Here is a 24,358-nt window from a genome sequence, read left to right as displayed (position 1 = left end):
CAACTACTCCAGAAGGTGCTTTGAATGTCATACACAACTGTAATGGCCAGTGACTAACAGTGACATTTTGCAGACCACTTACAAAACTACTGGATACTCTTCTTCTTCTGAACTGTGATCAATTGCAGACTGTAATTTCCCTTTTAAGAATGTATTTTTGGGTTGACTGAACGACCTAGCACTTTTGTGGTCTCCTGGGGGCTTCAGCATGGAGTGCACCATGCGGCAATTCCTAATGGCAGAATACGAACCCATGGTTGGCTTCATTACTCTGCACCAATTAAAGCGCCAAGCAAGATTAAAATTGATGAGGAAGAGACAGAAAATGAACAGGTGCTCAGTGCCGTCTGCCTGCTTTTGACTGACCTCCCTCTCATGGCAGAAGATGTGATCCCACGCTGCAAGGTTCGATTGCCTCGGCAGCTTGTGGTGCATGGCTGTGGTTTGATGTTTAGTGTTTTGAGTGTTATTTGTTTGCTTTTTCAAGATTTGTTCTTTTTTCCCCACAAATATGATGGTCTTGTTGGGTGGGCGTTTTCTTTAGACAGGTTATTTGGTGGTTCTTTGTTTTGTGGCTGCCTGCAAGAAGATGAATCTCAAGGTTATATACTGTATGCATACTTCGACAATAAATATACTTTGAACTTTGAACTTCAATCCAACTGTTCTTTAGTTGAGCCAGGAGGAGCATTTCTGCATCTTATGGACTACAAAAGGAGCAATAAACCATAATAATTAAAATACTAGTTTCATGATAGTATAAAATATTTATTTTTGCACTTGCTAGGAAGGCCTCGGCTTCTGCCTAATAGTCTCTGTTGAGCAGCTATAATGATAAAGCATTAGAGTGCACTGTATGTTCACATGCAACAGAACAAAAGGCCTCCTGTGTTTGTTATTTTCAACCCTCTACATTCTTAGTTTCACTGTTTACTAGTATTTTGATATGACCTATACAAATTCTTTACAAATGAGAAAAACATTCAACCCATCCAGTCCATTGCAGAGCAGTCTCATTAATTTAATTCTTCCTTATATTCCTGTTTTCTTACAACCTATTTTCTCTGTCATGCCCATCAATTCTCCTTTGATTGTTTCATCACTTTGCTATGTAAAGGAAGTAATTCATGAGTAAATTTGGTCTTTCCCCAAACAAAAAGCATAAAATATAGATGGATTTAGTTGGGTTTATCTGGGATCCTCATTACATTCTTTTTTTTTATCAACATGTCCATGATTACCTCAGCATAACAGTGGAAAAAAAATAGAGGAAGATTCCTTACCTAAATTTGTTCTGAGAGTCACACAAAGATTAATAGAGCATTAACCAAATAGAATTAACAATTTCTGTAACTTCAAGGAATTTTACATCATCCTCAAAAGAAGATTAATCTATTCTTCAGAGAGTTGATTTATTTGATTTATAAGTTCCATTTGTTTCAAAAATACAAAATAGTTTTAATCGATTTAGGAAATTTGAACTCTGAATGCTATGTCGCAGTGGAAGATATTGTTCCATGCCTTTTGGAGATCTTTGCATTCTTATCTAATATAGTGATTAACAGTTAAAAAATTTGCATTTTCATTAACATGGATGGTCAGTATGATGTCACTGTGTCGCAGCATGAATAAATTGCATTGCCACATTAAGTTTAATTTAGGGATGGGTGGCCTGTTCAGACTGAGGGGTTTAACCATTTATCTTTCACCATATGTTCTGTCGTAAAATACGAAAACTTCTTGATAACAGTTCCATGACCTTGATTTCTAAAAATAACAAGGCCAGTAAGAAAATTGGAACTCTAGCACTGAAAGTTCTCATTTAAGTCGAAAACTATCTTAATTTGGATATGAACCATTGTTTCTTTATTGGTACTGGATCTATAGACTGGAAATATCCACCAAACAGTACTCTGGGAATACCTTCACTTCTTGTAGCGCAAGGGTTCATGAAGCAAGTACTACCACCTTTAACAGGCAATCAGAATTGATTAGTAAGTGCTTGTCTTTCCAGTGATGCTTATATTCTGCAAATGAAAAAAATCTGGGAGGAGATTGTTAGAGAGGAGTGAATCTCCAGGAATATGGACACAAGTTAATGATCGCACACACACATTAAGGTCAATAAGGGCACAATTAACTGATGTTTACAGTCACATTAATTATCTTATATGCTACTCCACATTAGATGTTAACCATAATTTGGTTAACAACAACTCCATTAACCATGATTCCTATCCAGCATAACCCAACTAAGAACCACATGATTAACATTGTCCTGAGTTACTTTAATGTTTCAGAGTTTATGCACACTAAAAATTATGTGAAAGGTAGGTTGATCAGCTAGCTGAAGTGAAGCACACTTGGTGAGGCACTTCCTCTCTCTTTTATGAGAAGGAGACACATAATCTCAGGCAGCAGCAGCCTGGGTCCAACAGCTTACTGTGGGCTGGGCCTAGAGGATAAATGCTGTCCATTACTGTATTAAAACAGTTCCATTAGAATCCACAGCCAGGTATGATGCAAAGACCATTGAAGGTATTGAAATGCTCATATCTACTGTATTTACTTTGCCCTCAGCCCACTTTATCCTCAATCTCTTGAGAATCAAAAGCTGTAAACTAAGAACGAGCGCCATGATGCCCTAGTGGTTACTATGACTGTATTGCAGCTCAAGGCGTTGAAGCTTGGAGTTCAATCCCGGCATCCTCTGTAAGGAGTTTGTATGTCCTCACCATGGAATATGTGGGTTTCCTCTGGGTGTTCCAGTTTCCTCCCCCAGTCCAAAGCCAAGCTGGCTAGTAGGTTAATTCATCATTGAAAATCGTCCTATGATTAGGCTGGTGTTAAATCGGTGGTTGCTGGCAGCAGGGCTTGAAGGTCTGCATGGGCCTATTCTATGCTGTATTTCTAAATAAGATGCAATTATGTGGAAAATGAAAGCCCATGTTTACTTTAGTCAGAAGGTAGTAAGTCTGTGGAATTTGTTGCCACGAGTGGCTGTGGAAGCCAAGTCATTGACTGCATTTAAGGCAGAGATAGATAGGTTCTTGATTATCCAGGACATCAAAGAGTATGGGGAGAAGGCAGTGGAGTGGGAATGACTGGAAGAATTGGATCAGCCCATGACTGAATGGCAGAGTAGACTCAGTGGCCAAATGGCCGACTTCTGCTCCTATATCTTATGATCTTATGGTCTTAAGGTCTTCTGTTCAAAGAGTTTGAATTGATTATAAAACTGTCGTCCAGCTAGGTAAGTAGAATGATGGGACCTTTAGCTTGTATTTTATTAGAAATGAAGTTTGTGCTCATAATTTTTCTTGATCTCCATATGTAACCGGCACTTCCTACTCCAGTCAACAAGATTTTACATCTCAATGGTCCCTTTTAACGCAAGAGACATTCTAAGTCATTTAGTTATACGGTGAAGGTGACTGGGATTATCCCCCTTACAGGTATAGGTGCAAATAACTAATGGAAAAACAAAATTGAAGATGTGGACCTTGAGCTAGATAATGGTCAAAAATGTAAAGAAATAAATTAATATGAGAATTATTTTAAAGAAGATCTGAAAAGGGTTTTAGCTTGATCCAGCAAAAGTAATCCTTAGTAAATGCAAAGATCAATTTTTAGTTTCTTTGACGAACACCATACACTTTAACAAGATAAATTCAGTGAGATGAAACCCATATTAGGTTCAGCAGAAGAGAGTTACCTTTAATGAAACAACTATAAAAAGTTTATGATGAATAACAAGGTGGTGGGTGGAGATTACCTACCAAAGGAGGTATAAGGCACTTCGTCCCTCCACTAGCCTACAGGTCACACTTGGGCAAGGTGTAGCACCTCCTTAGGCCCCTAATCAGGGTCACAAGAAGCCCTCGGATAGTTGTATGAGCACCTAGAGCATATCACAAGTCCTGGTTATGCGACCACTGACACCAGGCAGACATTTTCTGAAGGTTATTGATAATGGTTGGGGTCACCTGTCTTGTAAAAACACTGCCCAGGAGAAGGCAAGGGCAAACCACTTCTGTAGAAAAATTTGCCAAGAACAATCAAGTTTGGTATGGCCCCCCAAATTCTAAGTACTTTCTATAGGGGCACGATTGAGAACATCATGACTGGCTGCATCACTGCCTGGTGTGGGAACTGTACTTCCCTCAATCGCAGGACTCTGCAGAGACAGCCCAGCACATCTGTAGTTGTGAGCTTCCCACTATTCAGGACATTTACACAGACAGGTGTGTAAAAAGGGCCCAAAGGATCATTGGAGACCTGAGTCACCCCAACCACAAACTATTCCAGCAGCTACCATCCAAGCCATCCACCAAGCCATCAGACTGCTTAATTCATGCTGATGCAACTGTATTTCTATGTTATATTGACTATCCTGTTATACATAATATTTATTATAAATTGCTGTAATTGCACATTGCACATTTGAATGGTGATGTAACGTAAAGATTTTTACTCCTCATGTATATGAAGAGTAAAATGTGCAATTATAGCAATGTGCAATTATAGCAATTTATAATAAATATTACGTATAACAGGATAGTCAATTCAATTCAATTTAAAAACGCAAACACAAAGAAATCTGCAGATGCTGGAATTTCAAGCAACACACATAAAAGTTGCTGGTGAATGCAGCAGGCCAGACAGCATCTCTAGGAAGAGGTACAGTCGACGTTTCAGGCCAAGACCCTTCGTCAGGACTAACTGAAAGAAGAGATAGTAAGAGATTTGAAAGTGGGAGGGGCAGGGGGAGATCTGAAATGATAGGAGAAGACAGGAGGGGGAGGGATGGAGCCAAGAGCTGGACAGTTGATTGTCAAAAGGGCTATGAGAGGATCATGGGACATGGTCATGGAAAGACCATGATCGCCTATGTCATAGGTCATGGCACATAACGAACCAGCAATGATGAATAACAAATAAAATATACAGTGTCTATACATGGAAATGCATGCACTGTAACCATAAATCATAACCAAGTTATTATAGGAACATGAAGTGCTGGCAAATTTCTCCCATTTGTATGAGTTTCAACAAACCTGGTACAATGGTTCGATATGTGCCTCCTGAGGGGATCTGTTTTGTTTGAGGAACTCTGGATGGATGGTTAAGAAATCAGTAGTGATGTAGATATAAGATTGTATTAATTTCTGTGGCTTCATTTTTATTGGCACATCTCTCATTTATTCAACTGAGCATAAAGGAGATTCAAGCATTTCCACTCACCCAACCCCACATGCTCCCCTGTCTCTCTGTCTGTCTATTTGTCTCTCTCTCTCTCAAAGACAAACTGCCAGCATTGACTGGCTGATAATGTTCAGTTAGAAGACTGAAGACAAAACACAAGAAATAAAAATGAAGGTGGTTGCTTACCCAGTTCCTTCAAAGCTTAAATTCAAGCTTTCAATAGTTTTATGCTTTCAGTTAAATTATCCATTAAAATTCCAGCAGCAGCTCCACTCCATTACTTCTCTGCAGATTTAGTGTCCATGGTAGCACTGACATCATGACACCTAATATGCAGATAAGCAGCTAATATGCCTCTTGGCTATGGGTGCCTTCCTGACATACAATACAAAAATGGAAAGCATCATCCTTTAAAAAATACTTAATTACTCACCTGTTTGCCAGTTGGGTTAACATAAGGATCTGTAGCATCTTTGTCAGATTGTAGGAATTTACTGAAGTGAAAATAATTGCATCAGAATTATAAATAGATTAATACCAATTGTCCAAATCTTTCAATTTCATATAGCTGGAAATTGTTCAAGGAATTTTTGTTTCTAATCTCAGACCTTATGTTTTTTTTCACAACTGTTGTTAATTGAAACACTCTGGGATTACGACACAAACGATCTTTGTGATAGGGCAACAATCTATTTACTTTGCCACATTTTCCCTCAACCAAATACCAAAACCATTCTTTAACATACATTATTATGTTTTTCATCTGAGATTCCCATTCTATTAGAATCAAAGAAGTACAATGATCTGCAAGTTTGTTCTTGCAGGAAAATGTGTGTTGGAGCTGTGATGGATGAGTGATCTGCTCCAGACTCATGGTGTTTGCAACTGAAATGTGTACATGACCCTCACTAACAGAACTGCAGCAATCAGCTAGTGATGATTGCACTGTTTAGAACATCAGCTCACATTAGCATGATGCAATGCCATTACCAGAATGTCTCTCTAGGGACAAAGATAATTGAGGATGAAAATATACTCATTTGTAATCTTCCTTATATCTACTTCTTCCTCATCCCACAATTTCTTCTTGCTTTAAAATTGCAGATAATTTCAGCATGCATCTCTTAGTTGCTTCCTCCTTTGACTATAAGTTTATCTTTGTCACTTCCACTTATAGATAAATTTCTGCTGCGTAAGTTGATTCTGCTTAGCAGGAAAAACTGGAAGATGGCATCCAGCATACCAATATGACACTTGCAACTACCAGCTCGGATCTTGAAATTCTTTGACAGTAGAGGTAGGGTCTGCATGTGACGTGTCATCAGGGAGACCGAAATATAGACTGGGTTAGCGGGGGAAGGGAGCTCGTGTGCCAGAGACCAAAAGATAAGGTTAAACGAGGATAAACAAAGAATGCTGCCTCAATAAATTCAGGACAGGATTTTGTTGAAGAAAGAACAGGGGAAGGCTGAATGGAAATGCCACAGTCACGGATTTCTCAGCACAACAGATTCGGCAATTGTGCTCGTGAATATGCACGTGTCAGCCAATTATTCCATTGTGATAGCATTTAACTCCATTCATTCCGTCGTAGTTTTTTGTCGAGACTTGGACACAGCAAAGCTTCGCTGCCTGCTTGGATTCTGCCTTGCCTGAGAAATTGGACTGTCGAGTCAATTTGTTCTTTTCAACCGCAGTGTAGGCTTATTTTCCATTGAGAGATTTAGTTAACGACCTTGTTTGGCCTAGTGTTTATTGTTTTCTTTTCCCTTTGACATTACTGGCATTAAAGTCTGTGAACTATCGACCTGTTTCAGTGTCTCTCACTCTGCACTTGGGCCATTTCCGGACTGGGTGACAGGAAATGCAGATTGAGCTGACTGAGGATTTTGTCAAAGCTGTCTGAAAGCCTGCAGAGATCTCGCAGAGCATGGGGTGAATGCAGTTCTAACTTGCGTATAGTTTTGTGTCATCTATCCTTCCATCTGCATGTTTACACTGCAAATCCAACTATGTTTCAGCATTTGACTGCTGATATCTCCATTTCCAATAAGCATATGCCATACAACATCTAAGAGCTGCAATGGAGAATTCGGACATCTTTCTTGAAAATCATTCAACTGAGATGTCATCATTAAGGAACCACCTGAGAGAATACCAGTAGCTCAGGTGTGCATAGTTCTTCTGCATACTTTTGGGATCAGAGCATTTGTGGCCCACCATGACAATATTACCCATGCTACTACTGTTTTCATCATCTAGCTCTCACTAACCGCTGCCTCTTATTCAGAGATCTTTCACTTTGAAATGAGTCTAAGCACAAAAGAAAGTATGGAAAATACTAGAGATACTCAGTGGGTCAGGCAGCATCTAGGAAGCCAGGCAGCATCTCTAGGAAGAGGTACAGTCGACGTTTCAGGCCGAGACCCTTCGTCAGGACTAACTGAAGGAAGAGTTAGGAAGAGATTTGAAAGTGGGAGGGGGAGGGGAGATCCAAAATGATAGGAGAAGACAGGAGGGGGAGGGATGGAGCCAAGAGCTGGACAGGTGATTGGCAAAGGGGATATGAGAGGATCATGGGACAGGAGGTCCGGGGAGAAAGACGGGGGGGGGGAACCCAGAGGATGGGCAAGGGGTATAGTCAGAGGGACAGAGGGAGAAAAAGGAGAGTGAGAGAAAGAATGTGTGTATAAAAATAAATAACAGATGGGGTATGAGGGGGAGGTGGGGCATTAGTGGAAGTTAGGGAAGTCAATGTTCATGCCATCAGGTTGGAGATCTCCCTCCTGGTACTTATCCTTGTAAGCGGAACAAGTGCTACACATGCCCTTACACTTCCTCCCTTACCACCATTCAGGGCCCCAGACAGTCATTCCAGGTGAGGTGACACTTCACCTGTGAGTCGGCTGGGGTGATATACTGCGCCCGGTGCTTCCAATGTGGCCTTCTATATATTGGCGAGACCCGATGCAGACCGGGAGACCGCTTTGTTGAACACCTACGCTCTGTCCGCCAGAGAAAGCAGGATCTCCCAATGGCCACACATTTTAATTCCACATCCCATTCCCATTCTGACATGTCTATCCAAGGCCTCCTCTACTGTAAACATGAAGCCACACTCAGGTTGGGGGAGTAACACCTTATATTCCGTCTGGGTAGCCTCCAACCTGATGGCATGATTTTGACTTCCCTAACTTCCACTAATGCCCCACCTTCGCCTCGTACCCCATCCGTTATTTATTTTTATACACACATTCTTTCTCTCACTCTCCTTTTTCTCCCTCTGTCCCTCTGACTATACCCCTTGCCCATCCTCTGGGTCCCCCCCCCACCATCTTTCTCCCTAGGCCTCCTGTCCCATGATCCTCTCATATCCCCTTTGCCAATCACCTGGCCAGCTCTTGACTCCATCCCTCCCCCTCCTGTCTTCTCCTATCATTTTGGATCTCCCCCTCCCCCTCCCACTTTCAAATCTCTTCCTAACTCTTCCTTCAGTTAGTCCTGACGAAGGGTCTCGGCCCGAAATGTCGACTGTACCTCTTCCTAGAGATGCTGCCTGGCCTGTTGCGTTCACCAGCAACTTTGATGCATGTTGCTTGAACTTCCAGCATCTGCAGAATTCCTGTTGTTAGCATCTAAGAAGATAGGGTTAATATATGAGATCAATGACCCCTTAATCAGAACAAAGAGAAATGAGAAAATGGGTATTTTGTATCAGTCTTCACTGTGGAAGACACTAGCAGTGTGCCAGAGTTCCGTGAGTATCAGGGAGCAGGCATGAGTGCCATTGCTATTACAAAGGGAAAAGTGCTAGGCAAACTGAAAGATCTTAAGGTGAATGAGTCACTTGGATCATATTGACTACATCCCAGAGTCCTGAAAGGGGTTGCCAAAGAGATACTGGATGCATTGGTCATGATCTTTATAGAATCATTTGATTCTAGCATGGTCCCAGAGGACTGGAAGACTGCAAATGTCTCTCCACTCTTTAAGAAGGAAGAAAGGCAAAAGACAGGACATTATAGGCCAGTTAGCCTAACGTCAGTGTTTGGGAAAGTGTTTGAATCTCATACTAAGGATGAGGCTTCGGTGTACTTGGAGACTACTGATAAAATAAGCCAAAGTCAGCATGGATTCTGTAAAGGGAAATCTTGCCTGACAAATTTGTTAGAGTTCTTCAAGGACATAACAAGCAGAGTGGACAAAGGAGAGGCAGTGGATGTTATTTATTTGGATTTTCAGAAGTCGTTTGATAAGGTAACACACGTAAGGCTACTTGACAAGATAAAATCCTGTGGTGTTACAGGAAAGATACTTCCATGGATAAAGGAATGGCTGACAGGCTGGAGACAGCGAGTAGAAGTAAAGGGGGCCTTTTCTGGTTTGCTGTCAATTACTAGTGGTGTTCCTCAGGGGCCAGTATTGGAACTGCTAATTTTCACATTGTTTGGCAAAGATTTAGATAATGGAATTCATGGCTTTGAGGCAAAGTTTGTGGGTGACACGATACGAAGATAGGTGGAGTGATAGGGAGTGCTGAGGAAGCAATGCAATTGCAGCAGACCGTAGGCAAATTGGAAGAATGGGCAAAAAAGTGGCAGATGGAATACAGAGTTGGAAAATGTATGATAATGCATTTTGGTAAAAGGAACAATTGTGTGGACTATTATCTAAATGGGGAGAAAATTCAAACATCAGAGGTGCAGAGGGATTTAGCAGTACTTGTGCAAGACTTCCGGAAGATTAATTCACAGGGTGAGTCTGTGGTAAAGAAGGCAAATGCAATGTTGGCATTTATTTCAGGGGGAACAGAGCATAAAAGCAAAGAGATAATGCTGAGGCTTTGTAAGACACTAGTCGGGCTGCACTTGGAATATTGTCAATAGTTTTGGGCTCTATATCTCAGAAAGGATGTGTTGTCATTGGAGAGAGTCCAGAGGAGGTTCACAAGGATGATTCTGGGCATGAAGAGGTTAGCATATGAAAAGCGTTTGGCAGTTTTGGACCTCTACTTACTGGAATTTGGAAGAATGCAGGGGGATCTCACTGAAATCTATAGAATGTTTGAAGGACTAGATAGAGTAGATGTGGAGAGGATGTTTCCTGTGGTGAGTGTATCCAGAACTAGAGGGCACAGCCTCAAAACTGAGGGGCAGCCTTTTAGAACAGAGGTAAGAAAGAGATTTTTTTAGCCAGAGAGTAGTGATTCTGTGGAATGCTCTGCCACAGGCTGCACTGAAGGCCAAGTCCATGGGTATATTTAAGGCAGAAGTTGATAGTTTTCTGATTGGTCATCGTATCAAAGGATATGGCGAGAAGACAGGTGTATGGCGTTGAGTGGGATCCGGGATCAGCCATGGTAGAATGGTGGAGCAGCCTCAATGGGCTGAATGGCCTAATTCTGCTCCTAGGTCTTATGGGCTTTTGGTCTTAAGGTCTAAGAAGGAATTGGATGGGCACTGGGGGGTTGTACAAAGTGATCGGCAACAACTGTATAGTTCTGACATGAATCGGATGCACAGATGTATTGGACACACAGAGATGGCTTGTTCTTGTATTCAAGGGATCAGCAACAGCAGAATAATAAAACGGAAACTGTTTGTATGAAGATTTAAGTTCTCTTTTCCCTTATTCACTCATGAGATGTACAAAATGCTAGGAAGATAACACTAAAGGGACCTTCCCAAATGCTTTTGAGAATTGATGAAAAACTGCATTTTTGGCTGATTGTAGTGCTTGGGTGAAAAGATGTCTCTGGGGCTGTTACTTGAGCTATTCTATAAATAAGTCCAAAATAGCCATGGATGAAGTCAGGAAAATGTGTTACTTGGAGGCTACTTTACAGGTGATAGATTACCCATCCAATTTTTGTCAGTGTTCTATGTGATATAGATAGTGGCTTTTCTAAAATGGTCAAGGAAGCCGAGATGGAAGCTGGCACCTTTCATTTTGTGGACTGCGTACAATGTGTTAATGGTGGTCAGCAAATCTCTTTTGCCTTTTAGGGAGGCATGGAAAGCCTTATAAAATCATGAGTTGAGTAGCTTGTTGACAAAATATCAACATTAAAAATTCTTGATCAAGGTCATGGCCAATGCATGTCCCCAGGATATATAGATGCTGAGTGATATAGAGATTATAATGTCACTGAATATCAAGAGAAATGTCAGGCTTAATCAGCTGTCTTTTTTTGTCCAAGCCTTTGTGTGCTGGGGGCAGTTCTTCCTGTGAATCAAAGGGGATGGGGAGGTGAAGGAGAGTTAGTCATGCATTAGTAGCAGAAAGGGTCTCTTAGTGTCACTGCCTGCCTTAATTATCTATTTCCTTCTTCTGTTCATAATCTGTCTACAACAATGTTATGAGCAAGGACTATGCCCAAAAAACTGCCTTTCTAAGGAACATTTACGAGGTGATGGCCAAGCAGAAGATCCCTTTGGAGTGCACACTGGAGTGTGATTAAAAAAGACATTCAGTATGCCCTTGAATATTTGTCAGATTCTCCCACCACAAAGCATATAAAAATCCTGGCATTTCCATATTCTTGTGCAAAAAAAAAAACAATAAACAACCAGAGGAACTCAATGGACTACGTAGCATCTGCTGGGTGAGTAGAGGAACTGTCAATGTCTCACGTCAAGAATCTGCATCAGGACTGAGAGTGGAAAGGGAAGATAGTCGAGGGAGAAACACAGGGGACTGCAGATGTTAGATCTGGAGCAAAGTGGAAAACTGCTGGAGAAACTCAGCAGATTGATCAGCACCCGTGGGAGGAAAAGAACTGTCAATGTTCTGGGTTGAAACCCTACATCCAGACTGAGTGAGGAGTGGGAAGACAGCCACTATAAAGAGAAGAAGTGTAATATATGAGGGTAATTCCCCCACCTCATGAAAGCCACTCAGCCTACTTTATCCATCAGTTTATTGATGTGTGCCTGTTATACCTTTCACTTTTAATTTTAGTATTATGTCAGATCCTGCAATAGTTATTGGTTTGTCTGCGCACCCACTCCTCTCCTGCATTAGCTCATTGTTGTTCCATTAATTGATTGGTGTCTGTTGTTCCACTTATTCATTTGTTGTCATTCCAATGGCTCCTTTTATTTGTAAATTCACTGGTGCCTGCTTCACCATTAACTTAATGGCATATGTCCACTGGGGTATGAATTTATTAATTGAGTTCTTCTAAATTTACTTTTTTATTCATGAATATATGCAACACTTTTTAAATTTATTAATTGATCAACAGCCATTTTTCTCTTGGTTTATTAACTGCCTGGTGTCTCCAGTTCTCTGAATTCAACAGTGTAGAGAACATTGCTCCATTAATTCATTAATTAATACTGCTTTGTTTTGCTGCATTGTAGACCAACATCCTTACAGAGAATGGAATGTACATGATCTGTGCAGCCCACACTGGTACTGTTGGTCTTTTGTTCTGATTGTATGTTGTTCTATCGGAATTCTCCTCTCCATACAATAATTTGTTCAGCTCTGTAATAGTGCAGTTGCATATTCAGTTGTCCTATGTCCAGGGTTATAGAATCATAATATCGTTTGGTATACTTGGATAAAGCATTTGAACAGGTCTTAATTTTCAAAGAGTTGATCTGCAGATGGTGTAATGTAGGGAATGTGGCCACAATGATCATCAAGACAGCATGGACTGTGCGCTATCAAGGTTTCTGGTAAAACTGAAGTCAATAACATCAAGTGAAACACGTTTCAATAGACAGAGTCATACCTTGCACAAAGAAGGATGGTTATTGTAGAACACCTATCCCAATGCAGGGGCACTAGCACAAACCCAAACGTCTTCTTTTGCTTGAGAAATGAATTCACTTCCATTAGAAGATCAGAAATAGAGATATTTTCCAATGATACCCCTTTATTCAATTCTATTTGGAATTTCTCAGCTAATAGAAGCAGCGAGATGTGTCAAGAAAGCTTCTTACAACCTATGCTTGATTTTCAATAGCATTTCCATCACTGAGTCTGTCATCATCATTGCCCCCACCAGTAAATCCCACAAGACAAAACAATGAATAAGTTTAAAAAATGACTGCACTTACTAATTGAGGAATTCAACACTTCAAAGGAAATCTTACCATTTTTTTTATTTTTACAGCTCACGGATAGGTACCTTTGTCTTAATCTGATCTTGGAGATGACCAGGGAAGGATGTGAACAGTTGTGTTTATATGAATAAATATGCATTCAGATCTGGCAATATTTGGTCAATATTATGGTTGCTATTGATTCAAATTGTTTAGAAAAATCCCCTATTGATATTAAATAAAACAGTGCAATAAGAATCAATGAGGTGTACAATATAATGCTTGCTCCCAACTGGTGTCAAGTTACAAATGAAAACTGAATGCATATCAATTTCTCCTCACCCCATCCCTCTAACTGATGAGCTGGTAATAATTATATTCATGAAGCTGTCTGGCTAGCATCTAAAAAGAATTCAACAAAGTAAGTTAAATCACTCTTAACTATCTTTAATTTCTTTTGCCTCTGAATTTCTCTTCAATTAGCTTTGACAGTGGGGATAAAATGGTGGGTGGTATTTTCTGAGCCTCAAGTTTAATGCTGTTAGCTTCACACCTTCTTTGGAATCTGTCCAGCAAATGTCCACAAGAGTTAAGAGTATGAATGATATCCTGGAAAGTGGTGCTTTGTTTTTCAGGAGAATAGACAAAAGTAAAATAAGGGGATTCAGTGACAATGAGATTGAATTAATCTATAGGTGAGTTATCCTAATGCAAAACCAGGGCTTTGGCTTATTTAAATCCGACTGGTGAGGTGCAGGTGTTTTGCACACAGCTCATGGTAGCATCTCTGATGAAGTGACTATGAATGCTGAGCTCCTGAAGTCATAGAGTCATGGAGCACTACAGTACAGAAAAAGGCTCTTCGGCCCATCTAGTCTGTGCCAAACTATTATTCTGCCCATCGACCAGCACCTACCTGGAACATAGTTCTCCATATCCCTCCCATCTATGTAGTTATCCAAACTTGTCTTAGCTATTGAAATTTAATCTGTATCCACCACTTCCAGTGAGTGCTCGTTCTGCAGGAGGAAACTGTGAGGGGCAATTGGTAAGTGTTAAGTTTGGGTTCATTTAGGACAGGAAAGAGTAATTGGTTTTGGGAAGCAACTGTCTTCAGGTGTAATGGTTGAAATTTAAGGCCAGGCCTATAAAACACTAACAAGTCTTTGAATTCTTATTGAACTTAAATGAGGCTTTCATCATTTTTCAGACAATATGAAAGCTGAAGCCTTATGATCAATATATTGACCAAAATGATATATCGGTGTATCTGTGAAATTACTTCATTCCAAACATAATTGCAAATGCCTCATATTTGATCTATGAATAATGGATTTCTGAGGAGTAGGATAATGCTATTTATTGTTTGGATTTGTTAGGATCTGGGTGAGAAGTCACAGTTCTTGCTTCTGCTTGAAACACATCAACCGATAACAAGAAGCAAATTAGAGTTGTAGCCTCTCTTATAACCATCGTGTCTTCTTGTTTATTCTGCAATGACAACCCTTCAACCATTGCCATTGCATATTCTACAGCAAGAGTCTATTCAACAGGGATATTAAACACACTTTGTATTTTGGGTTGCAGTTCCAGAAATAATTGACTAGATTCTGAAACTACCGTAATCCTTCCAGATCAGGTTGGGGTAGGGGGGAGATTAATTGGTTGTATGGTTAAATACAAATTTGATAATACCATGCCTGTTATTAATGAAAGGAAATACTCCTCAGAAATCTGAAACAGAAAAGATGCAGATTTATTTCAATGAGAGCATATTCATGTAAAATTTTAAACTATTATAAGATTATGTTAAACGTTGATCCTTCAATCAGTTAGTTGCTAGAACATCATTCAAAACTGAGACCTTGGATGCCAGCTAAAATATCTCTGTTGTTATCTGAAAAAAATCATTGGAACTGTTGCAATGCCAAAGTTCAGCCTTTCGTAATGATAACACCCTTAAATCATATTTTTGATCAGTTTCAGGCTTTCTTCAGTAAGTTCTAAGTGCAAGTAGAGCCGGAAAATATCTATCACATAGCTTTTCATTTCAGGACAGAAAATAATCTAACAAATTTGGGCTTATATGTGTGCTAGACTCATCACAATTCCTTATATTACCAATAGGATTCATGACAAGAACAATAATATATACCTCACCTGTGTGGTCAGTTTTATTCATTATGTTCCTTCATTCATTGTGATTGAAGTCTATTGAAATTCTTTCCTTTAAGGCTTTGCTGCCTTTTATATTCATTATTTGGATCTGGGCATTGTTGACAAGATCACCATTTTTTGCCTATCACTAACTACCTTGAGATTGTAAAGGTGGCCCCTTTCTTGCACTGCCGCAGTCCTTCTGAAGATACATAAAGTGCTGTCGGATAGTGTGTCCCAGGATCTAGAGTTAATGATTATGAAGACTGGCAAAATATTTCTAGATCAGGATGACAAGCGACTTGGAGGGTAGCTACCAGTTCTTAGGAGAAAGAAAAGACAATTCAGTCATTCAAGCATTTCCCAAAATTCGTTCAGACCATGACTTATCATTTCAACTCCATTTGACATTCTTTTTGTCAAGTTCTTTAATACATTTATCTAACAAAGTTATATATCTGACTCTTTTCTCTGTAGGTACTGGGCTGGCTGGAAAGTTGGATATTATCCTATTAAAGAGTCTGTTTTCCATCTTTTATTGTTAATGAAAAGTGTGCCTTCCTCGCTTCAGTTGTGCCAGCTTCTGAAGTAATTTTATTCAGGAACTGTCATCTTTCCAGTGTAATTTCATTGTTTAAATGTCTGCTCATTTGATTAAGAGGATTCTTTCTCATCAGCTTCTTTGCTGTACAAGACCTCTACTTCATATTCTCAGACAGTAAAGTCATATGTACATTGTTCATTTTTATCATCCATGAATCCCAAAGTAACCCATTATTAACCCCTATTAAGTCCACATCATATTCGAGACTTTAATTCATTTCCACTTATTTCAATTGTAAGTGTAACCTATCTCATCAATTAGATCACATTAAGGAATGTATGCAGAATTTTAAAACATACAGTACACAGAGGAAGAAAATCAGCTGAACTGGTGACTCAACGCAAGTTTAAAAAGACGGATTCTCTGGGCCTGCGCAAGTGAGCTAGCTGGAGTGTTCGCTGACATCTTCAACTGCTCCTTGCTTCAGTCTAAGATCCCCTCGTGTTTTAAGAAGGCAACGATAATCCCAGTGCTGAAGAAGAGCAAGGTGGCATGCCTGAATGACTATCGACCTGTGGCTCTGACATCAATTGCTATGAAGTGCTTCGAGCGATTGGTTATGGCACACATCAACCACAGCCTACCGGTCAGCCTCCATGCTTTGCAATTCACCTACCAGAGCAACAGGTCAACAGCAGATGCCATCTCTCTGGCCCTACTTTCCTCCTTAGAACACCTAGAGAATAAAGACACATACATAAGGCTCCTTTTCATTGACTACAGCTCTGCCTTTAATACCATCATTCCAAATAAACTGATTCCTAAGCTCCGGAACCTGGGCCTTAGCACTCAGATCTGCAGCTGGGTCTTCAACTTCCTCACAGACAGGACCCAAGCTGTAAAAATAGGGGACAAGCTCTCTTCTACAATCACTCTGAGCACCGGTGCCCCACAAGGCTGTGTACTCAGCCCCCTGCTGTACTCACTGTACACCCATGATTGTGTAGCCAAGTTTCCATCAAACTCAATATATGTTTGCTGATGACACAACAATTGTAGGCCATATCTCAGGTAATGAGTTTGAGTACAGAGAGGAAATTAAGAACCTGGTGACATGGTGCGAAGACAATAACCTATCCCTCAACATCAGCAAGACGAAGGAATTGGTTGTTGACTTCAGAAGGAGTAGCGGACCGCACGACCCAATTTACATCGGTGGTGCCCAAGTGGAACAGGTCAAAAGCTTTAAGTTCCTCGGGATCAATATCACAAATGACCTGACTTGGTCCAACCAAACAGAGTCCACTGCCAAGAAGGCCCACCAGCGCCTTTACTTCCTGAGGAAACTAAAGAAATTTGGCCTATCCCTTAAAACCCTCACTACTTTTTATAGATGCACTGTAGAAAGCATTCTTCTAGAGTGCATCACAACTTGGTATGGAAGATGTCCTGTCCAAGACCGGAAGAAGCTGCAGAAGATCGTGAACACGGCGCAGCGCATCACACAAACCAATCTTCCATCCTTGGACTCACTTTACATCGCACGCTGTCACAGTAGTGCTGCCAGGATAATCAAGGACACGACCCACCCAGCCAACACACTTTTCATCCCTCTTCCTTCCGGGAGAAGGCTCAGGAACTTGAAGACTTGTACGGCCAGATTTGGGAACAGCTTCTTTCCAACTGTGATAAAACTGCTGAACGGATCCTGACCCGGATCTGGGCCGTACCCTCCAAATATCCGGACCTGCCTCTCGGTTTTTTTGCACTACCTTACTTCCCATTTTTCTATTTTCTATTTATGATTTATAATTTAAATTTTTAATATTTACTAGTGATTTGTAATCCAGGGAGTGGGAAGTGCAGAATCAAATATCACTGTGATGATTGTACGTTCTAGTAGCAATTGTTTGGTGACAATAAAGTATAAGGTATAACTATGAATGATCTGATAATGCAACTTCCAACCACCTTCATTTCTCTCTCTTTCATATTTGAAGCATTTGAACCTTGCCTTTCTCTTCTCCAAGTTTTCTGTAAAAACCATAATATTGTTATTCCATGCACTAATCCAGACTCAATGAAAATCTGGTTTACACATTACAAGAGAAAATCTGCAGATACCGGAAATCCAAGCAACACACGCAAAATGTGGGAAGAACTCAGCGGACCAGGCCAATCTGATGGCATGTACATCCAACACCTTATATTACATTTGGGTAGCCTCCAACCTGATGGCATGAACATCGATTTCTCAAACTTCTGGTAATGCCCCAACACCTTTCCCCCCACCTCCCGCTTTTCCATTTCCAATCCCCTTTTCCCTCTCTCACTTCATCTCACCAATCAACTTCCCAGCTCTTTCCTTCATCCCTTCCCCTCCAGGTTTCACCTATCACCTGGTGGTTTTCTCTCCCCTACCCCCACCTTTTAACTCTACTCTTCAGCATTTTTTCTCCAATCCTGCTGAAGGGTTTCAGCCTGAAACATCGACTGTACTTATTTCCATAGATGCTGCCTGGCCTGCTGAGTTCCTCCAGCATTTTGTGTGTGTAGCTTGGCTTACACATTATATTCCTTGCTTTAAAATAAGTGCATCTTAGACCATCCTTCCCTGCATGTTCATTCTCCTGCCCCTGTCTGTTTTTACTACTATACGTACTTCACTAGGGGAAAACTATTTGATGGAACTGCATGTCCATACTCACAATAGCCAAACTGACCATCCAAGATGGATCACAGTGCAAGATCAATAGGCCATTATGCACTTAAATTGTGAGACTTTGGACCACACTTAAAAGAAAATGTGGACAGATAAATACAGACAAAAATAATTCTTGATGAAGAACTTAGTTCATCAACAGTATCCTACCAGAATAGAGGCAGATGTTGCAGTTCAGAAGATAGTTAAAGGAACATGAAAGGGGGTGAGGTAGACTCACGCAGCCACAAGGAGAACATGCAGACACAATACAGACAGTATCAGAGGTTAGGATCAAACCTGGATCTCTGGCGGTCGTGAGGCAACAACTCTATCCTCTGTACTACTGAGCCATACTAAACCAAATTAAGTTTACAGAACTGGAAGAATAAGTGTATCGTGCTTTACCTGAAATGATTGTGGGTCCCTGGATGATGGAAGGATTACTCATTATTCCAAAATGATCCCACTGGCACTGTCACCTTCCCCTCTTTTCCCTTTCTTGCATTTCACAGGAGTACTCAGTCCCTGAATGCTTGCTCTGTGCTTCCTTCCACACACCCAGTCCACATCTTTCAGTACTTTCCCCTACAAATGGAAGAGAAGCCATTAAACTGATGTAACAGCAAATTAATGAAGAATTGGTTGATCAGTGAAAAGAACAGGAAAAGGCCAGAGAATGATATACCCATACTGTACGAAAATAGTGCCGTCAGCTCACTATGACCTTGCCAATTATCATACTCAATTATAGGTAATCCCATTTATCAGCACTTGGTCCATGGTCTTTCATACACTGGCAATTCAAGTGTTCATTTAGAGAATTCTTTACTGTTGTAAAACAACAAATTATAGAGCTCTATATCTAGAGCAGTAGATGTAGTGTAGTTCTGAGAGGTGGGACTGCGCAGGCGTGTGACGTCAGGCAATGCAGCGCGGCAGATTTAAAAGGGCAGACATTCTGCTTCGGGTTTGATTCGAAGAAGGAGTCTGAGAGTCTGAGTGGGAGTGCCGAGAAAGACATTTTTGAAATTTTCGTTATTTTTTTTTCTCCAGCGGCGTTCTGAGAGGTAGGACTGCGCAGGCGTGTGGCGTCGGGCAGTGCAGCGCGGCAGATTTAAAAGGAACAGAGCCTCATAGGGCGGGCAGCGTAGTTTGCGGGCGGCAGAGTGAGCCGGGAGCAGAGTGAAGACTTAAGGGCTTCGGCTCAACGGGCTTAGGCGGAAACGGGCGAGGCGAGGAAGGTTTGGCATTCATTTTCTGTTGTAATTTGAGGAGAGGGGCAGTATGAGTGTGAGGGCAGTTTGCTGTTCTCGGTGTCGGATGTGGGAGGCCCTGGAGTCTCCAAGCCTCCCGGACATCTACATCTGCGCCAAGTGCATCGAGATGCAGCTCCTAAGGGACCGCGTTACGGAACTGGAGCTGCAGCTCGATGACTTTCGTCTGGTCAGGGAGAGTGAGGAGTTGATAGAGAGGAGTTGCAGGCAGGTGGTCACGCCAGGGCCACGGGAGGCAGACAAGTGGGTCACGGTTAGGAGGGGGAAGGGGAAGAGTCAGGTAATAGGGAGTACCCCGGTGGCTGTGCCCCTTAACAATAGGTACTCCTGTTTGAGTACTGTTGGGGGGGACAGCTTACCCGGGGGAAGCAACAGTGGCCGTGCCCCTGGCACAGAGTCTGGCCCTGTAGCTCAGAAGGGTAGGGCAAGGAAGAGGAGGGCAGTTGTGATAGGGGACTCAATAGTAAGGGGGTCAGATAGGCGATTCTGTGGATGCAGTCCAGAGACCCGGATGGTAGTTTGCCTCCCTGGTGCCAGGGTCCGGGATATTTCTGATCGTGTCCGAGATATCCTGAAGTGGGAGGGTGAGGAGCCAGAGGTCGTGGTACATATAGGTACCAATGACATAGGTAGGAAAAGGGATGAGGTCCTGAAAGGAGAATATAGGGAGCTAGGAAGGGAGTTGAGAAAAAGGACCGCAAAGGTAGTAGTCTGGGGATTACTGCCTGTGCCACGCGACAGTAAGAGTAGGAATGCGATGAGGTGGAGGATAAATGCGTGGCTGAGGGATTGGAGCAGGGGGCAGGGATTCAAGTTTTTGGATCATTGGGACCTCTTTTGGCACAGGTGTGACCTGTACAAAAAGGACGGGTTACACTTGAATCCTAGGGGGACCAATATCCTGGCAGGGAGATTAGCGAGGGCTACTGAGGTGACTTTAAACTAGAATGGTTGGGGGGTGGGAATCAAATTAAAGAGGCTAGGTGTGAGGAAGTTAGTTCACAACAGGGGGATGGGAACCAGTGCAGAGAGACAGAGGGGTGTAAAGTGAGGGTAGAAGCAAAAGGTACTAAGGAGAAAAGTAAAAGTGGCAGGCCGACAAATCCAGGGCAAGCATTAAAAAGGGCCACTTTTCAACATAATTGTATAAGGGCTAAGAGAGTTGTAAAAGAGCGCCTGAAGGCTTTGTGTGTCAATGCAAGGAGTATTCGTAATAAGGTGGATGAATTGAAAGTGCAGATTGTTATTAATGATTATGATATAGTTGGGATCACAGGGACATGGCTCCAGGGTGACTAGGGATGGGAGCTCAACGTTCAGGGATATTCAATATTCAGGAGGGGTAGGCATGAAGGAAGGGGAGGTGGGGTGGCGTTGCTGGTTAAAAAAGAGATTAATGCAATAAAAAGGAAGGACATAAGCCGGGAAGATGTGGAATCGATATGGGTAGAGCTGCGTAACACTAAGGGGCAGAAGATGCTGGTGGGAGTTGTGTACAGGCCACCTAACAGTAGTAGTGAGGTCGGAGATGGTATTAAACAGGAAATTAGAAATGTGTGCAATAAAGGAACAGCAGTTATAATGGGTGACTTCAATCTACATGTAGATTGGGTGAACCAAATTGGTAAAGGTGCTGAGGAAGAGGATTTCTTGGAATGTATGCGGGATGGTTTTTTGAACCAACATGTCGAGGAACCAACTAGAGAGCAGGCTATTCTGGACTGGGTTTTGAGCAATGAGGAAGGGTTAATTAGCAATCTTGTCGTGAGAAGCCCCTTGGGTGAGAGTGACCATAATATGGTGGAATTCTTCATTAAGATGGAGAGTGACATAGTTAATTCAGAAACAAAGGTTCTGAACTTAAAGAGGGGTAACTTTGAAGGTATGAGATGTGAATTAGCTAAGATAGACTGGCAAATGACACTTAAAGGATTGACGGTGGATATGCAATGGCAAGCATTTAAAGGTTGCATGGATGAACTACAACAATTGTTCATCCCAGTTTGGCAAAAGAATAAATCAAGGAAGGTAGTGCACCCGTGGCTGACAAGAGAAATTAGGGATAGTATCAATTCCAAAGAAGAAGCATACAAATTAGCCAGAGAATGTGGCTCACCTGAGGACTGGGAGAAATTCAGAGTTCAGCAGAGGAGGACAAAGGGCTTAATTAGGAAGGGGAAAAAAGATTATGAGAGAAAACTGGCAGGGAACATAAAAACTGACTGTAAAAGCTTTTATAAATATGTAAAAAGGAAAAGACTGGTAAAGACAAATGTAGGTCCCCTACAGACAGAAACAGGTGAATTGATTATGGGAAGCAAGGACATGGCAGACCAATTGAATAATTACTTTGGTTCTGTCTTCACTAAGGAGGACATAAATAATCTTCCAGAAATAGTAGGGGACAGAGGGTCCAGTGAGATGGAGGAACTGAGTGAAATACATGTTAGTAGGGAAGTGGTGTTAGGTAAATTGAAGGGATTGAAGGCAGATAAATCCCCAGGGCCAGATGGTCTGCATCCTAGAGTGCTTAAGAAAGTAGCCCAAGAAATAGTGGATGCATTAGTGATAATTTTTCAAAACTCGTTAGATTCTGGACTAGTTCCTGAGGATTGGAGGGTGGCTAATGTAACTCCACTTTTTAAAAAAGGAGGGAGAGAGAAACCGGGGAATTATAGACCGGTTAGCCTAACGTCGGTGGTGGGGAAACTGCTGGAGTCAGTTATCAAAGATGTGATAACAGCACATTTGGAAAGCGGTGAAATGATCGGACAAAGTCAGCATGGATTTGTGAAAGGAAAATCATGTCTGACGAATCTCATAGAATTTTTTGAGGATGTAACTAGTAGAGTGGATAGGGGAGAACCAGTGGTTGTGGTATATTTGGATTTTCAAAAGGCTTTTGACAAGGTCCCACACAGGAGATTAGTGTGCAAACTTAAAGCACATGGTATTGGGGGTAAGGTATTGGTGTGGGTGGAGAATTGGTTAGCAGACAGGAAGCAAAGAGTGGGAATAAACGGGACCTTTTCAGAATGGCAGGCGGTGACTAGTGGGGTACCGCAAGGCTCAGTGCTGGGACCCCAGTTGTTTACAATATATATTAATGACTTGGATGAGGGAATTAAATGCAGCATCTCCAAGTTTGCGGATGACACGAAGCTGGGTGGCAGTGTTAGCTGTGAGGAGGATGCTAAGAGGATGCAGAGTGACTTGGATAGGTTGGGTGAGTGGGCAAATTCATGGCAGATGCAATTTAATGTGGATAAATGTGAAGTTATCCACTTTGGTGGCAAAAATAGGAAAACAGATTATTATCTGAATGGTGGCCGATTAGGAAAAGGGGAGGTGCAACGAGACCTGGGTGCCATTATACACTAGTCATTGAAAGTGGGCATGCAGGTACAGTAGGCGGTGAAAAAGGCGAATGGTATGCTGGCATTTATAGCGAGAGGATTCGAGTATAGGAACAGGGAGGTACTACTGCAGTTGTACAAGGCCTTGGTGAGAACACACCTGGAGTATTGTGTGCAGTTTTGGTCCCCTAATCTGAGGAAAGACATCCTTGCCATAGAGGGAGTACAAAGAAGGTTCACCAGATTGATTCCTGGGTTGGCAGGACTTTCATATGAAGAAAGACTGGATGAATTGGGCTTGTACTCGTTGGAATTTAGAAGATTGAGGGGGGATCTGATTGAAACGTATAAAATCCTAAAGGGATTGGACAGGCTAGATGCAGGAAGATTGTTCCCGATGTTGGGGAAGCCCAGAACAAGGGGTCACAGTTTGAGGATAAAGGAGAAGCCTTTTAGGACCGAGATTAGGAAAAACTTCTTCACACAGAGAGTGGTGAATCTGTGGAATTCTCTGCCACAGGAAACAGTTGAGGCCAGTTCATTGGCTATATTTAAGAGGGAGTTAGATATGGCCCTTGTGGCTACGGGGATCAGGGGGTATGGAGGGAAGGCTGGGGCGGGGTTCTGAGTTGGATAATCAGCCATGATCATAATAAATAGCGGTGCAGGCTCGAAGGGCCGAATGGCCTACTCCTGCACCTATTTTCTATGTTTCTATGTTTCTATATGGATTTCAGCAAAGCATTTGACGAGATACCCTATGCAAGGCTTATTGAGAAAGTAAGGAGGAATGGGATCCAAGGGGACATTGCTTTGTGGATCCAGAACTGGCTTGCCACAGAAGGCAAAGAGTGGTTGTAGGCAGGTCACTTTCTGCACGGAGGTTGGTCACCAGTGGTGTACCTCAGGGATCTGTTTTGGGACCCCTACTCATCATGACTTTTATAAATGACCTGGATGAGGAATATCTAAATGCCTGTAGTATTAGAAACAAGGTTAGTGAATTTGTGGCACAGATCAGTACCAAGACATATGGTTTAGTGGCCATTACAGAAACCTGGTTG

The sequence above is a fragment of the Mobula hypostoma genome, chromosome 15 (genome assembly GCF_963921235.1).
Source record: "Mobula hypostoma chromosome 15, sMobHyp1.1, whole genome shotgun sequence".
Lineage (NCBI taxonomy): Eukaryota > Metazoa > Chordata > Chondrichthyes > Myliobatiformes > Myliobatidae > Mobula > Mobula hypostoma.
This window is presented reverse-complemented; position numbering follows the sequence as displayed.